Source organism: Oryctolagus cuniculus, chromosome X, assembly GCF_964237555.1.
Source record: "Oryctolagus cuniculus chromosome X, mOryCun1.1, whole genome shotgun sequence".
Taxonomy (NCBI): domain Eukaryota; kingdom Metazoa; phylum Chordata; class Mammalia; order Lagomorpha; family Leporidae; genus Oryctolagus; species Oryctolagus cuniculus.
The window spans coordinates 49,534,174-49,551,842 of NC_091453.1; the positions used below are offsets into that span (position 1 = coordinate 49,534,174).

At 42.7% G+C, this 17,669-nt stretch overlaps 1 pseudogene; it reads right to left on the bottom strand.

Moving 5' to 3' along the window:
* Window positions 1-14,487: 14,487 nt before the first annotated feature.
* On the bottom strand, window positions 14,488-15,152 carry LOC100344859 (cytosolic iron-sulfur assembly component 2B pseudogene; annotated as a pseudogene).
* Between the last annotated feature and the right edge of the window lie 2,517 nt (window positions 15,153-17,669).

Below are 17,669 nucleotides of genomic sequence, written 5' to 3' on the forward strand. Positions count from 1 at the left end.
TTCAAGCAAGAGGACAGTGAAGCAACATATTTAAAGGATTAAAAGAAAAAAGGACCGTCAATCTAGCAATGTTTGCCCAATGGAAATGTCTTTCAAACATGCAAATGAAAAGGAGACTTTTTAGACATACAAAAGCCAGAGCAAATTCATCACCAGCAGACCTGCACTACAAGAAATATAAGATGAAATCCTTCACGAAGCAGGAAAATGACACCAAATGGAAACATGGAAGAATCAAATGGAATCAAAAAAAGGAAGGAATAGCACTGGAGATGGTAACTACATGGCTAAATATATGATTGTTTTCTTCTTATTATATTCTGTATAAAATATCACCGGATATTTCAATAAACATACTAACAATGTATTGTGGAGTTTTTAAAACAATTAAGAGCAAAGTGGAGGGCCAGCACTATGGTGTAGCAGGTAAAGCCGCTGCCTGCAGTACCGGCATCCTATATGGGCGCCGGTTCGAGACCCAGCTGTTCCAGCTCTCTGCTATGGCCTGGGAAAGCATCCAAGGATGGCCCAAGTCCTTGGGCCCCTGCTGTACCCGCATGGGAAGACCCAGAGGAAGCTTCTGGCTTCTGGCTTCAGACAGGCACAGCTCCAGCCGTTGCAGCCAACTGGGGAGTGAACCAGCAGATGGAAGACCTCTCTCTGCCTCTGCTCTCTCTCTGTATAACTCTGACTTTGAAGTAAATAAATAAATCTTTTTTTAAAAAAAAAAAAAGGTCTAGGAGGAGGAAATGACTATATATATATATATATACTATATACTATATATATATGACTATATATATATACTATATATACTATGTTCTTATGGTATTCATAAGGTGGTATAATGTCACTTAAAGACAGACGGTGATATGTTAAATATGTGTCCTACAAAGTCTAAAACAACCACTAAAATGACATAACAAAGTTAGAGCTAATAAGCTAGCCAAGGAGGTAAAGTGGAATCATAAAAATTACTCAATCCAGTGAAGGCAGGGAAAGGGGAATGAAAACCAGCTGGGTCAAATAGAAGACAAGAACCTGAGAGATTTAATCCTAACTATATTACTAATGACCTTATATGTAAATGATCTACCAGGGATGGCGAACATCCTGCCCATGGGCCATATAAGGCCCAGGAAAGCATTTGGTCTGACCTTGCCCTGGCAACCAAAGGCAGGATTCAGAATTCAATAAATCTGTAGCAGGATAATTTTTAAAGATTTATTTATTTCTTTGAAAGGCAGAGTTACACAGAGAGAGGAGAGGCAGAGAGAGAGAGGCAGAGAGGCAGAGAGAGAGAGAGAGAGAGAGAGAGAGAGAGGTCTTCTATCCTCTGGTTCATTCCCCAATTAGCTGCAATAGCCAGAGCTGTACCGATCTGAAGCCAGGAGCCAGGAGCTTCCTCCAGGTCTCCCACAAGGTGCAGGTGATCATTTTGTATGGCCTGTGAATGATGTTATAAATATCTAAATGGCCCTTGGCTGAAAAAAAAATATTCCCTACCCCTGAAAAAGCCCAATTACATGACAGGAAATGTTCAATTGGATGAAATAGCTGGATTCAACTGTGAGGACTTTTTTTTTCTTTGATGTGCCAACTTGGTTACGTTACATTCCCTAGTTATTCCATCAAACATTAATGTAGCTGCTTCAGTGAAGGTATTTTGCAGGTGTCACTGAAGTCCCTAGTCAGTTGCCTTCAAGCAAGAACTTTTATGCTAGATGGAGCTGACTGAATTCATGGGAAGGCTGGAAAAGTTGGGCTGAGATTTCCCCCAGGAAACAAGATAAATACCATCTGTGGAACATTGCTTTGGCCCATGTGTCCCAAGAGTTCCAGCCTATTCATGATCTTTCCTTCCTGCCTGCCTGAAGACAATAGTTTCATCCTATGTCCATGGTTTCTAAACTGCCTGCAATTCTTACTGACAGTCTGCCTGCCTGCCTGCCTGCCTATGGATTTTGGATATGCTTGACCAGCCCTTATATAATCTCACAATTGTATAAGCCAATTTCTTTTTTTTTAAGATTTATGTATTTATTTAAAAGGCAGTGTTACAGAGAGGCAGAGAGAGAGAGAAAGGTTTTACATCCAATGGTTCACTCCCCAAATGGCCACACTGGTGCAAGGGCCCAAGGACTTGGGCCGTCTTCCACTGCTTTCCCAGGCCATAGCAGAGAGCTGGATCAGAAGTGGAGCAGCCAGGACTAGAACCGGTACCCATATGGGATGCCAGCACTGCAGACTGGGGCTTTAACCTGCTGTGCCACAGCACTGGGCCTGCCAATTTCTTATAAAACTCTATCTCTCTTCTCTGTCTCCCTTTCTACACACACACACACACACACACACACACAATTATCTTCTATTGGTTCTGCTTTTGATGAGGAGCAATCTCATTGTAGCTTTTATCTGTTTAGGTAAGTGACCCTAAGTTTCCCTAAGACTCCCAAGTTATCCTTCTTCTGCAAGTGTATGTATCTCTGTATATTCCATTTTATGATTCAATATCTCTTCTCTCCAGTTGTTTTTTTCTTAAGGATTTATTTGAAAGCCAGAAGTGACAGAGAGAGAGGGAGAAATAGAGAGAGGAAGAGATCTTCCATATGCTGGTTCACTCCCTGAATTGCCTCAATGGCTAGGACTGGGTCAGGCGCAAGTCAGGAGTATATCACTCCATCCAGGTCTCCGGCCTGGGTGACAGGGGCCCAAGCACTTGGGCCATCTTCCACTGCTTTGTCAGGCACATTAGCAGCAAGCCAGAGCAGAAGCAGGGCAGCTGGGATTTGAATTGATGTTCCAATATGGGATGCCATCATTGCAGGTGGCTAACTCACTGCATCACACACAGAAATTCTGAAATCCTCCTACTATGCTCCCCAGAATTCATGGTCAGAGATCAGCAAATTCCACAATATCCACAGCTGCTTCTCTATTCCTTCCTTCATCTTTATGCTTAACTGAAATCAAACTTCTCAAAGGTCTCCACTCTCCCTCCAGCCCTCTTAAATGGTCCTCTCTCCCTCACCTCTAGCACCATAGGGCTTGGAAATAGGAGAGGTTGTCTTCCTGACTGTCGCTGTCAGAGCATTCTGCCTCCCTCCCCAATAATAACCCTCACCCTGGCATCTCATGTCGTCTGATTATATCACCCACTATCAGGCCTCATGGCCATCCACTGCTAATCCCAGGTCACCCCCTGCCCTTATTCTGAAGATTTTAGCCCCTGGATCACTGTCACCCTGGCTAATACTATCCCTGTCATAATTCTTTGTTATTTTAATATCCACATAAATTCTCTTTTTCTCAGTTCTTTGACTTTCTTTACTCTATCTTGTCTTCCACCTTTCTGGAGTCACAGCATACATGGTCATACTATTGACTTTATCATTACTAGAAACTACTATTTCTCTCTGTTCTGAGTTGCACACATCCCACTATTCAGCTACGGCCTCCTTTTTAACTTTCTTTCTTAAAAAATTTATTTTATTATTTATTTAAGTGGTATAGTTATGAAGAGAGGCAGAGAGAATGGTTTTCCATCCACTGGTTCACTCCCAAAATGGCTGCAACAGCCAGAGCTGTGCCGATCCAAAGCCAGGAGCTTCTTCCGAGTCTCCCACACGGGTGCAGGGGCCCAAGGACTTGGGCTATCCTCCACTGCTTTCCCGGGCCATAGCAGAGAGCTGGATCAGAAGTGGAGCAGCTGGGACTTGAACCAGCACCCATATGGGATGCCGGCACTGCAGGCTGCCACTTTACCCACTATGCCATAGCGTCAGCCCCAGTCCTGCTTCTTGACCCCCACTATTCCCACTCTCCTTCATGTACTCCCTTCTCTCTTTACCCAGTATAAATTCATTGGTCCATCATTATATTAATTCCTCTGCATATGCTCTCAATTTGCTTGTTCCCTTTCTCTCTCCCCCTCTCTCTCTTTTGACTCAAATGGCCAAACTCCAAGTCAGCTTAAATCTAGGTTTCCACCTATTCTATATCTGCATAATTGAATTTGGCAAGGAAAAAAACACAACCATCCTGAATGGTCTTGTTTTATGTTCATGGAGAATATTGTTCTGTAGCTTTCTTTCTATGGGGTACCTTTGCCTGGATTCATTGTTAGAGTAACACTGGCCTCAGAGAATGAGTTGGGATGTTCTACCCCTCTTCTATTTTTTTGTAAGAAATTACATATAACTGATAATATTTCTTCCTTAGATGTTTGGTGGAATTTGTGAGTGAAACCATCTGGTCTTAGAAGCTTTTAACTGCAAATTACATTTTCTTAACAGATATTATTATCCAGGTTATCTACTCATTTTTGAGTGGGTTTTGACAATTTGTATCTGTCAAAGAACAGGTCCATTACCACTAGGGTATTAAGTTTGTAGACATAAAGTTGCTTGTAGTATTTGTTTATTATAATGTCTGAAGGGACAGAAAATATTAAAACAGCAAAACAAAAAGTTATAGCCAGTAATCTAAAAAACAAGACAAAATACAATAATAAAAAAGTATTCAAAGAATCCCAAAGAAGACATAAATAGAGGGAAGAGGGAACAAAAATAAGATGGAACAAATAGAAACCAAATAACAAGATGATAGATTTAAATCTAAGCATATCTAAAATTACATTAAATGAAAATGACCTCAACACTCCAGTGAAAAGACAGAGATTGTCAAATTATACTAAAATGCAAGATATAACATACTTTCTGTCTACAAGAAGCACACTGTACATGTAAAGATACAAATAGGTTAAACACAAAAAGATGGGGAAATGATAACTCTTACCATGATATTGATAAATATCACCATGATAGCTCTTGTCAAAGGGATCTAGAGTGGCTATTAGCATCAAAGTAGATTTCAGAGCAAAGAATATTATTAGGAATAAAGGAAGCCATTTCATAATGACAACAGATTCAATTCATAATGAAAAAGTGACATTCTTAAATGTTTACACATTTAATGAGTTTTAAAATACATGAAGCAGGGGCTAGCATTGCGGCAGGGTGGGTAAAGCTGCTGTCTGTGACTCCAGCATCCCATGTAGGTGCTGGTTCATGTCCCAGCTGCTCCACTTCCAACCCAGCTCTCTGCTATGGCCTGGGAAAGCAGGGGAAGATGGCCCAAGTCCTTGGGTCCCTGTACCTGCGTGGGAGACCCAGAAGAAGCTCCTGGCTCCTGGCTTCAGTCTGGACCAGCCCTAGCCACTGGGGCCACTTGGGCAGTGAGCCATCAGATGGAAGATTTCTATCCCCTCCCCCACCCCGTCTCTCCCTTTCTCTCTGTAACTTTTTAAATAAATAAATCTTTTTTAAAAATAAAAAATAAAATATGTGAAGCAAAAAACATTCTAACTGGAATATGTTGTTTGTTTTAATATTTATGTATTTATTTGAAAGGCAGGGTTGCAGAGAGAGAGAGGGGAGAGGGAATGTGTAAGAGAGAGAGAGAGAGATCTTCCATCCGCTATTTTACTCCCAAATGATACAACAGCTGTGGCTGGGCCAGGCCGAAGCCAGGAGCCAAGAATTCTGTCTGGGTCTCCTACATGAGTGGCAGGGACTCCAGTACTTGAACCATCATCCTTTGCTCTTCAGGCACATTAGCAGGAAGTTTGATTGGAAGCAGAGTGTTGGGACTTGAACCTGGCACTCTGATATGGGATGCAGGCGTTCCGAGTGGTAGTTTAACCTACAGCACCGCAATGCCCACCTTTGAGCGGAGATTTAAATACCCTTCTCGGCATTTGCTAGGACAAGTAAGATATCAGAAAGAATATAGAAGATTTGAACAACATTATTGCTGTGGTCTGAATGTGTCCCCTTGAAATTCATACATTGAAACTTAACCCCGAATGTGATGGTATTAAGAGGTGGGGTTTTGGGGAGGAGATTAGGTCATGAGGATTTGTATTGGTCTGTTTTGCATTGTTATAACAAAATACCTGAGACTGGAGACTTTATAAAGCATGCAGGTTTGGGGCCGGCACTTTGGCATAGTGGGTAAAGCTGCCACCTGCAGGGCTGGCATCCCATATGGGCACTGGTTCGAGTCCCGGCTGCTTGTCTTCAAATCTAGCTCTCTGCTGTGGCCTGGGAAAGCAGTAGTAGATGGTCCAAGTGCTTGGTCCCCTGCACCCACTTGGGAAACTTGGAAGAAGCTCCTGGCTCCTGGTTTCAGATTGGCACAGCTTTGGCCATTGTGGCCAACTGGGGAGTGAACCAGCAGATGGAAGATTCTCTCTCTCTCTCTCTCTCTCTCTCTCTCTCTCTCTCTCTCTTTCTCTCTCTCTCTCTTTCTCTCTTTCTCTCTCTCTCCTTCTCTCTCTGTGTAACTCTGACTTTCAAATAAATAAATAAATCTTTTTGAGGCAGGCATTTGCTCTAGCAGTTAAGATGCCAGTTAGGACATCCAAGTCCCACACCGAATATTTGTGTTCTACTCCTGGCCCCAGCTCCCAATTCTGACTACCAGCTGATGTGGACTCCAGAAGTCAGTGGTGATGGCTCAAACAGGAGGGTTCCTGTCACCCATGTGAGAGACATGAGTTGAGTTCCTGATTCAGCCCCTGCCACTCTTGTAGGCATTTGCAGAAGGAGCCAGCAGATAGGATCTCTCTCTCCCTCTCCCTCTCCCTCACCCTCACCTACCTCTCTCAAGTAAATCAACTTTTCAAAATTAAAAAAAGTGTTTATTTATCTAATAGCTTAGGAGGCTGAAAGTTCCAAGTCAGGTAGCTCCATCAATTTGGCCTCAGGTAGATGACATTAAAATGGTAGGAATGCATGTGGAAGACATCAAATGGCCAAACAGGAAGCCAGAGACTAACTCAGGAGTCAGGATTGTCCTTTTTTTAAATGATTTATTTATTTATTTGAAAGGCAGAGTTACAGAGAGGCAGAGGGAAAGAGAGAGGGAGAGAGAGACACACAGAGAGAGAGAGGTCATCCTTCCTCTGGTTCACTCCTCAGATGGCCGCAACAGCCAGAGCTGTGCCGATCTGAAACCAGGAGCCAGGAGCTTCTTCCAGGTCTCCCACACAGGTGCAGGGGCCCAAGGACTTGGGCCATCCTCCACTGCTTTCCCAGGCCATAGCAGAGAGCTGGATCAGAAGTGGAGCAGCTTCTTGACTTGAACCAGTGTCCATAAGGGATGCTGGCACCACAGGCAGAGGCTTTACCTGCTAGGCCACAGCACCAGCCCCCAGGCTCATCGTTTTTATAATAACGCTTTTCGCACAGGAACTAACTGGGATCCCACAAGGGCAGCACTGCCAATGACCTAGTTATCTTGCACTAAGCTCTACCTCTTAAAGAATCCACCACCTCTTAATAATACCATGTTGAGATCCAAGCTCCCCACACATGAACCCCGGGGGTCAAACCACCTTCCAAACCATTGCAGGGCTCCATCTTCATGATTGAGATTAGTGCCCTTATAAAAGGGGCTTGTAGGAGCTCCTTTGCTTTTCTGCCATGGGAGGACCCATAGAATAGCCCACCTATGAGGAAGGGACCCTGACCAGACATTAAATTTGCTGACCCCTTGATCTTTAACTTTCTAACATCCAGAATTGTGAGAAATAAAAGTCTATAAACTGTTCAATCTAACGTATTTGGTCATAGCAGCCCAAATGTACTAAAACATCTATCAACCAACTTAACCAGATTGATATTTGTGTAACACTCCACTCAACAACAGAACACACATTCTTTCCAAATGTATGTGGGAGATTCATCTATAGACAATATATACTCGACAGCAGAAGAAATTTAAGAAAATTAAAACAATCTAAGTCATACAAAGTATGTATTTTCAGCACAATGGAATTGAACAAAGAAAATCAATAAGAAAAAGATACTTTGAAGTTCTCTAAATATTTGAAAACAAAACAAAATAACACCCTTCCAAATAGCCTGAAAATCAAAGCACTCTAAAGTTCTGTAATCAGAACATATTTTGATTTAAATGAAAATATACTGTATTAGAATTTTTAGGATGCTGCTAAAGCAGGAAGAAAGGGAAATTTGTGGGACTAATCTTGTAGCATAGGTGATTAGGCCACCATCTCCAACCTGCATCCCATATGGGCACCAGTTCAAGTCCTGGCTGCTCCACTTCCGATCCAGCTCCCTGCCTAAACACATGAGAAAACAGCAGAAGATGGCCTAAGTGCTTGGAACCCTGCCACCCATATTGGAGACCCGGATGGATCTCTAGGGTACTGGCTTCTGCCTGGCCCAATCCCAGCCACTGTGGCCTTATAGGGAGTAAATCAGCAGATGAAGACACTGTTCTGCTCTCTCTCTGACTTTCTCTCTCTCTCTCTCTCACACACACACTTTACTTTTCAAATAAATAAATCTTTTTTAATAAGGAAAGGGAAATGTATAGCACTAAAACACCTATATTAGACAATAAGAAAGGGTCTAAAATCAGAGACTTGAACTTCATCTTAAAAAACCAGAAGTGCAAATTTAATCCAACATAAGTGGAAGAAAGGAAATAATGAATAAGCAATAATAAAAATCAGAATGGGGACTGGCATTGTGACATAATAGGCTAAGCCTCCACCTGTGGTGCCAGCATCCCATATGAGCGAAGGTTCGAGTCTCAGCTGCTCTCTTCCAATCCAGCTCTCTGCTATGGCCTGAAAAAGCATCGTGGGAAACCTGGAAGAAGTTCCTGGCTCCTGGCTTCATTCTGGCTCAGCTCTGGCTGTTGTGACCATTTGGGGAGTGAACCAGCTGACGGAAGACTCTCTCTCTGCCTCTGCCTCTCTATAACTCTGCATTTCAAATAAATTTTAAAAATCTTAAAAAAAACATTAATTGCGTTTAGCAAGGTTGCAGGATGTTAGATCAATATATAAAAATGAATTCCATTTGTATATGCTCACAATGAAAAATCAACAATTAACCTTTAGAAAACAGTATGTTTATAATAGCAACAAAATACTTAGGGAAAAATAATCCAATAACTAATCCGAAATAGTTAGGGATAAATCTCACAAAAGATGTGAAAGATCTAAACAGTGAAAACTAAAGAGAAATTGATCTATAGATTCAAATGCAACCCCAATCAAGATCCCTGCAGGTTTCTGAAGAAACTGACCAGCTGAATCTAAAGTTCATATGAAAATGAGGGGAACAGAATAGCTAAAACAGCTTTGAAGAAGAACAAAGTTAGAGGGTTATTTCTACCTGATTTCAAGAAATTTTTAAAAGTAGACAGTGTGGTATGGGTGCAAAGATAGATAAGTAGATCAATGGAACAGAATTGAAAGCCCAGACATATACTTAGCTATATATGAGTAGCTGATTTTTGACAAAGTGTAAAGGCAACTCAGTGGACAAAGGATAGTCTTTTCAATAGATGCGGATATGTGAAAATGAAAGAACTTAAATTCGTACCTTGCACCTATAAAAATTAATTCAAAATGGATCATAAGCCTAAATATAATACTTTTAGATAGAAGAGCATAGAAATAAATTTAAAACTTACAGAAATACAAGAAAACCCCTTTTGAGCTTGTGTTAGGCAAAAAAAAAAGTCTTAGCTATGGCACCAAATACATAATCCATAATAAATCCCTTGGCAAAGTGGACTGTATCAAAGTTTACAATTTCTGTTCTTCAAATGACACAGCGAAGAAAATGAGTAGACAAGACACCCCTCAGGATGTGCTAACTATATGTCTGATAAAGGATATGTTCCTACAATATATAAAGAACTATTGAAATTCATCACTCAGAAAACAACTCAATTTTAAAGCGGGCAAAGAGAAATATGCAGCCCATTAGCATTGTCTCTAGCCAGTCTACTATGCAACAGAATCCCAGAACTTCTAAGTCTTATCTAGCTATAATGAAATAGCCATTAAGGGGCCGGCATTGTAGCATAGTGGTTAAAGTCGCCACCTGTAGTGCTAGCATCCCATATGAGCACCGGTTCTAGTCCCTGCTGCTCCACTTCCGATCCAGCTCTCTGCTATGGCCTGGGAAAGCAGTAGAAGATGGCCCAAGTCCTTGGACTCCTGCACCCATGTGCAAGACCCGGAGGAAGCTCCTGGCTCCTGGCTTCAGATCAGCACAGCTCCAGCCGTTGCGGCCAATGGGGGAGTGAACCAGAGGATGAAAGACCTCTCTCTCTCTCTCTGCCTCTCCTCTCTGTGTGTAACTCTGACTTTCAAATAAATATATAAATAAATAAATAAAATATTTTAAAAAAGAAATGCCAATTAATTAATCTTTTCCCATCCCTCCCCAGCCCTTGGTAACCACAATTATACTTTTATCTCCTTAGAGATCACCTTTTTTCAGACTGCACATGTGAGTTAGATTGTCTATATTTTTCTATTAAAAAGAAAAACTACAAGATAGGAAGCCAGCGTTATGGCACAGCAGATTAAATCGCCACTTGTAATGCTGGCATCCCATATAAGAGTGCTAATTCCAGTACCTGGTGCTCTGCTTCTGATCCAGCTCCCTGCTAATGCACCTGGGAAGACAGCAGAGGATGGCACGCACAAGTACTTGGTCTCTTGCCACCCATGTAGGAGACCAAGGTGGAGTTGACCAGAGGACAAAAAATCTTTCTTTTTCTCTCCCACTCTCACTCCATCTCTCTCTTTCACTCTGCTTTTCAAGCAAATAATAAGTCTTTTAAAAAACTAGAAAATAGGATTTTTAAATATTTCATCATAAAAAAATGCTAAATGTCTGTGGAGATAGATGTATTTACTCTGATGGATGGTATACAATGAATGTGTATCAAAATATCAAATAACACCACTTAAGTATGTATTCTTTTATGTGTGTTAAAATTTTTAAAAGAAATTTAAAAAAATAAAAAATGGGAGAGGGGGAGGGCAGCACTGTGGTGTAGTGGGTAAAGCTGCGGCCTGCAGTGCCGACATCTAATATGGGCGCCAGTTGGAGTCCCAACTGCTCCTCTTCTGATCCAGCTCTCTACTATGGCCTGGGAAAGCAGTGGAAGATGGCCCAAGTCCTCAGGCCCCTGCAGCCTCTTGGGAGACCCAGAAGAAGCTCCAGGCTCCTGGCTTCAATTCAGCCCAGCTCCAGCTGTTGTGGCCATTTGGGGACTAAACCAGCACATGGAAGATCTCTCTTTCTCTCTGTAACTCTGCCTTTCAAATAAATAAATACATTGTAAAAAATAACAAAAATGGGCAAAAGATATGAATAGTCATGTCATCAAATAAGATCTAAAGATGGCAAATAAGCACATGAAAATGTGCTCAACCTCATTAGGCACTGGGGAAAGGTAAGTAAAACTAATAGGATACAAACTATCAGAGAGATAAAATGAAAATGTTGACAATACCAATGGTTAGCAAGGATGTGGTGGATATGGAGTACTCAAACACTGCTGATGAGAATGTAAACAGTACAACCATTTTTGAAACTAGTTCGGCAGGTCCTTAAAAAATTAAGCACCCAGGGGCCGGCACTGTGGCTTAGTGGGCTAAGCATCTGTCTGCAGCTCCAGCATTCCATATGGGTGCTGGTTGGAGTCCTGGCTGCTCCTCTTCCAATCCAGCTCTCTGCTATGGCCTGGGAAAGCAGTAGAAGATGGCCCAAGTCCTTGGGCCCCTGCACCTGCATGGGAGACCCAGAAGAAGCTCCTGGCTCCTGGCTTCGAACCAGCCCAGCTCTGGCCGTTGTGGCCATTTGAGTGAACCAGCAGATGGAAGACCTCTCCCTCTCTGTAACTCTGCCTTTCAAATAAATAAATTAGCAAATCTTTAAAAAAATTAAGCATACATTTGCCATATGATCCATCTGTCTTAGTCTGTGTCACTATGTCACTATAACAGAATTCCTGAGACTAGGTAATTTATAAGGAACAGAGATTTATTTTCTCATAGTTCTACAGGCTGGGAAATCTAAGAACTGGCAGGTTTGTTGTCTGGTGCAGGCTCCTCTCTGCTTCCAGGATGGTATCCTGTTTGCTGGAGGTCCAAAGGGCTGTGTCCTTATGTGGTAGAAAGCAGAAGGCCAAAATAACAAGCTACATCAAGCCCTTGTTTAAGAGCAACTAATCCTTTTCATGAGAGCAAGGAATGCTCATGACCTAATCACATTTTTTAAAAAAGATTACTTATTTGTTTATTTATTTGAAGGGCAGAGTTAAAGGGAGGGAGGGAGGAAGAGAGAGAGTGAGAGAATATCTTCCATCTGCAGGTTCACTCCCCAAATGGCTGCGACAACCAGGACAGAGCCAGGCCAAAGCCAGGAGCCTGGAACTCCATCTGGGTCTCCCACAAGGGTGCAGGGTCCCAAGTACTTGGGCCATGCTCCACTGCCTTCCCAGACATTTTAACAGGAGGCTGGATCAGAAGTGGAGCAGCTGGAACTGGAACCAGTGCCTATGTGGTATGGCGGTGCTGCAGGTGGTGGCTTTACCAGCTACACCACAATGCTGGCCTCAGCACTTGAATTTTAGAGATGACACATTGAATCCATTGTGCCAGCTATATTACTCTTGTTTTTTTTTTAAAGATTTATTTATTTATTTGCAAGTCAGAGTTACACAGAGGCAGAGGCAGACAGAGAGAGAGAGAGAGGTGTTCCATCCGCTGGTTCACTCCCCAAATGGCCACCACAGCCAGAGCTTTGCCGATCTGGAGCCAGGAGCCAGGAGCTTCTTCAGGTCTCCCACGCGGGTGCAGGGTAGTTTCCAGAGGTTATAGATGGTTAAGGATATGAAGCATGTGTTTGACTCTAAAAGGGTAGGTAGTAAGAGGGAGATCTTTGTGGGGATGGAAGAGCTCTGTATCTTGATTTGATATAAAAATCTTCACATGAGATAAAACAGCTTAAATTTATAACCATGCATTGTACCAATGTAAGTTTCCTGGATTTTTAACAATCTATTTTATTTATTTTAAAGGCAGAGTTATAGAGAGAGAAGAGGGAGAGAGAGAGAGAGAGAGAGAGAGAGAGAGAGGTCTTCCATCTGATGGTTCACTCCACAGTTGGCCACAATAGCCTGAGCTGTGCTGATCTGACGCCAGGAGCCAGGAGCTTCCTCCAGGTCTCGCACATGGGTGCAGGAGTCCAAGGACTTGGGCCATCTTCTTCTGCTTTCCCAGGCCATAGCAGAGAGCGGGATTGGAAGTGGAGCAGCAGGGACTCAAACCGGCACTCATATGGGATGCCGGCACTGTAGACAGCGACTTTACCCACTATGCCACAGCGCCAGCCTCTACTCTTGGGTTTTGACCCAAGAAAAATGTAAGCATATGCCAAGACGAATACTTGTACATGAGTGTCATAACAGGTTTGCTTACACTGGCCAAAAACTGAAAACAATTCAGATATCTCTGAGCTGGAAAATGGATAAACTGTGGTATGTCTGTACAATAGAATACTGATCAGCCTTAAAAAATTAGAAACTATTGGTGGATTCCAGAACATGGGTGAATCTCAAAAGAATCAAGCTGAATGAAAGAAGCCAAAATGTTCATATCATATGATTTCATTGATAAGAAATGCAAACTAATGTGTAATGACAAAGCAGGTCAACAGTTGCCTTGAGATAGAGCTGTATGGGGAGGGATTACAAAGGGACATGAGGAAACTGAGAAAGTTATGTTCAATATGTTTTTTGTTGTGGATGATGGTTTTATTTTTAAAACATTTTGATTAACTTGTAATACTTGTACATTTTTAATGGAGCATGATGCATTATTTCAGCACATGTATACAACATGAATTGATAAAAGTCAAGTCATTAGCGTTTCTATTCCCTTATCTATTCAGTGTGCTTAGAGCCTACCATCCCCTCTGTTCATTCTGCATATGTATATAATGCACTATTGTGAACTGTAGCCCAGAGGCACTGCGCTGTGGAACACTGGAACATATTTATTCTACTTAACTGTGCCTTGGTACCTGTTATCCAACTTTCTTCTATTCCATTTCCCAAACTCTAGTAATCACTATTCTATATTAAGGTAAAGTTTTTTATTTAATTTTTACTTAAAGATTTATTTTTCATTTATTTGAAAGGCAAAGTGGGGGGGGGGGCTGGCCCCGTGGCTCACTTGGTTAATCCTCCGCCTGCAGCGCCCGCATCCCATATGGGCACCGAGTTCTAGTCCCAGCTGCTCCTCTTCCAGTCCAGCTCTCTGCTGTGGCCCGGGAGGGCAGCAGAGGATGGCCCCGGTGCTTGGGTCCCTGCACCCGCAAGGGAAACCAGGAGGAAGCACCTGGATCCTGGCTTCGGATCAGTGCAGCAACTGGCTGTAGCGGCCATTTGGGGAGTGAACCAATGGAAGGAAGACCTTTCTCTCTCTCTCTCTCTCTCTCTCACTATAACTCTACCTGTCCAAAAAAAAAAAAAAAAAAAAGGCAAAATGGGGCCAGCACTGTGGTGCAGCTAGTTAAAGCCCCAGCCTAAAGTGCCAGCATTCCATATTGGCACCGGTTCAAGTCCCGGCTGCTCCACTTTTTTTTTTTTTTTTTTTTTACAAATATAAATTAAGGGTTTATTACAAAATGCAAAACATTAGTTTCTCACTGTCAGTAAATGAACAAACGGCTGCACGCTCTGCATGGAGCTGGGGGCAGACGCCGGCGAGGCAGTAAGTCGGGGCCAGCAGCCAGGTTCAGGAGCGAGCTGACAGGCACTGATTGACAACCTCCAGCAGGTGCGTGTTCTCCAGCGCGGCCGCCACCCGCTCCTTACCCGCAAGCTGCTTGTTCACCACGTGCTCAGAGGCATGGGTCCCTGGAGTAACGTGCACGTCCATCTTGAAACGCTGGGGAAGGGACCGCAGAAGCTTGACCTTGATGGACTGGCCAATAAGGGTGGCCATGCTGCAGTGCGGAATAGTGGGGGTGAAGGCCACAGCCACTGTGCTCTCGGGGTCGCTGACCTGAACCCAGACTTGCTCTACTACGTTCAACTCCTCCAGGGTCAGCGGATGCTCCGGATCATTGATGGAGCGAATAAGATCGAAGATCTCACGTGCGTCAATGCTATCTGGAACCTGCTCGTCCTCCTCCCCCGCCATCACCGGCTGCTCCCCTGAGCACTCGCAGATGAGGGGGTTAGCGTTCTCCAGGAGGCCGTCCCCCATGCCGCCACCCCCCCAACCCTCGCAGGACTACTGCGCCCCTGGCTGCTCCACTTCTGATCCAGCTCTCTGCTATGGCCTGGGAAAGCAGTAGAAGATGGCCCAAGTCCTTGGGCCCCCGCACCCGCATGGGAGACCCAGAAGAAGCCCGGGCCCCTGGCTTTGGATTGGCCCAGCTCCAGCCATTGCAGCCAATTGGGGGAGTGAACCAGTGGATGGAATACTTCTCTCTCTCTCTCTCTCTCTCTCTGCCTATTCTCTGTCTGTGTAACTTTCAAGTAAATAAATAAATCTTTTAAAAAAAATAAACGCAAAGTTCACTCCCCAACAACAGGGGGGACTGAGCTAGGCTGAAGCCAGAAGCCTAGAGCTTCTTTTGGGTCAACCACGTGGGTTCAGGGGCCCAAACATGTGGGTCATCCTCCACACATTTTTCCAGGCACATTAGCAGCGAGCTGGATCAGAAGTGGAGTGCATATGGGATGCTGGCATTGCAGGCAGAGGTTTAATCTGCTATGCCACAACGCCGGCCCCAGTTTTTTTGTTCTTTAATCCCCATAAAGGAGAGAACATGCAGTGTTTGTCTTTCTGTGTCTGATTTATTTCAGTTATCATAATGAGCACCAGTTCCATCCATTTTGCTACAAATGTGAAGATTTCATTCTTTTCATGACTTAATAATATCCTATTGTGTATATATACCACATTTTCTTTATCCATTCACCCATTGATGGATACCTTAGCGATTGCATATCTTCCCCATTGTGATGTATAATATGTTAATTGTGATGTATGGAAAATCTCAGACTTAAATATGTGCAATTTTGTTGTATGCCAATTATATCTAACAAAGCTGTTATATTAAATGATCCCAGCAAGGTTTTTTTTGTAGACATAGAGAAACTTTTTCTAAAATCTGTTTGGAAAGGCACAGGACCTAGAATAGCTAAAGCATTCTTGAAAAATAAAAGTAAAGTGGGAGGAATCAGTCTTCCTAATTTTAAGGCCCACTATACAGACATATTAACCAAACCGGAGTCATATTGGAAGGATAGACACATAGATCAATAGAACAGAATAGAAACCCCAAAATAGACCCACACAAATGTACCCGATAGATTTTTCCAAAGTATAGGACTAATTCAATAAATGGTGCTGGAGCAACTGAATATCCAAGAGCTGGAAAATTAACCTCTATCTAAACTTCATGCCTAATATTAAGAAAATTGCCTCCGAGCCAGCGTTGTGGCATAGTGGGTAAGGCCGCCGCCTGCAGTGCTAGCATCTCATATGGGTGCCAGTTCAAGTCCCAGCTGCTCCACTTCTGATCCAGCTCTCTGCTATGGCCTGGGAAAGCAGTAAAAGATGGTCCAAGTCCTTAGGCCCCTGCACCCGCATGGGAGACCCAGAAGAAGCTCCTGGTTCCTGGCTTCAGATCACCACAGCTCCAGCTGTTGCAGCCATTTGAGGAATGAACCTGGTTGGAAGATCTCTCTTTCTCTCACTGCCTCTCTTGTCTCTCTGTGTAACTCTGACTTTAATGTAAATAAATAAATCTTATTTGAAAAAGAAAATTATCTCATGATCACATGTTTAAATGTAAAACACAAAACTATAAAAATTTTATAAAAAAAAAACAAGAGAAAAATTTCGAAATATATTTCCAGGCATAATTCTTAGACCTTACACCAAAAGTATGATCCATAACAGGAAAAGTTGATAAATTAGATTTTATCAAAATTTAAAAAGCATTTGATCTGTGAAAGATGAGAAGACAAGCTACAGGGAGAAAATATCTGCAGACCACATATTTGAAAAAGGTCTTGTATCTACTATTCTACAAAGAACTCTGAAAATTCGACAATAAAAAAGCAATCCAATTAGAAAATGGGCAAAGGACATGAAGAAACTAACAATATATACAGATGGCAAATAAGTTCACGAAATCATGTCAACATCATTTAGCCAGTGGGACAACGAAAATTACCATATGCTTTTGGCACAATGAACTATCACCACATACCTACCAGAACAGTGAAAATACAAAAGTGACAACACCAAATGCTGGCTAGTATGAGAAGAAAAAAGTATCAGTTATGCAGCTGGTAGGTAAATAAAATGGCATAGCCACTCTGGTTTTTTTTTAAGATTTATTTATTCATTTAAAAGTCAGAATTACAGAAAGGCAGAGGCAGAGGCAGAGAGAGAGAGAGGTCTTCCATCTGCTGGTTCACTCCCCAGATTTGCACAAGAGCCAGGGCTGGACTGGGGCTAGAGCCAGGAGCCAGGGACATAATTCAGGTTTCCCAGGTGGGTGGCAGGAACCCAATGATTTGAGCCATCACCACTGCCTCCCAGCCTCTGCATTGGCAAGAAACTAGAGTCAGGAACTAGAGCTGAATCTAGAATCTGCTAGGCTAAACATCTGCTCCTGAGAATTGACAATTTATGTTGACACAAAATCTTGCAAGAGGGGTCTTCAAAAGCTTTATACAAAAATGTGTTGTATGGACAAAACTGCACAGCTTTCAAAAAGCTTTTTGCACCCAAA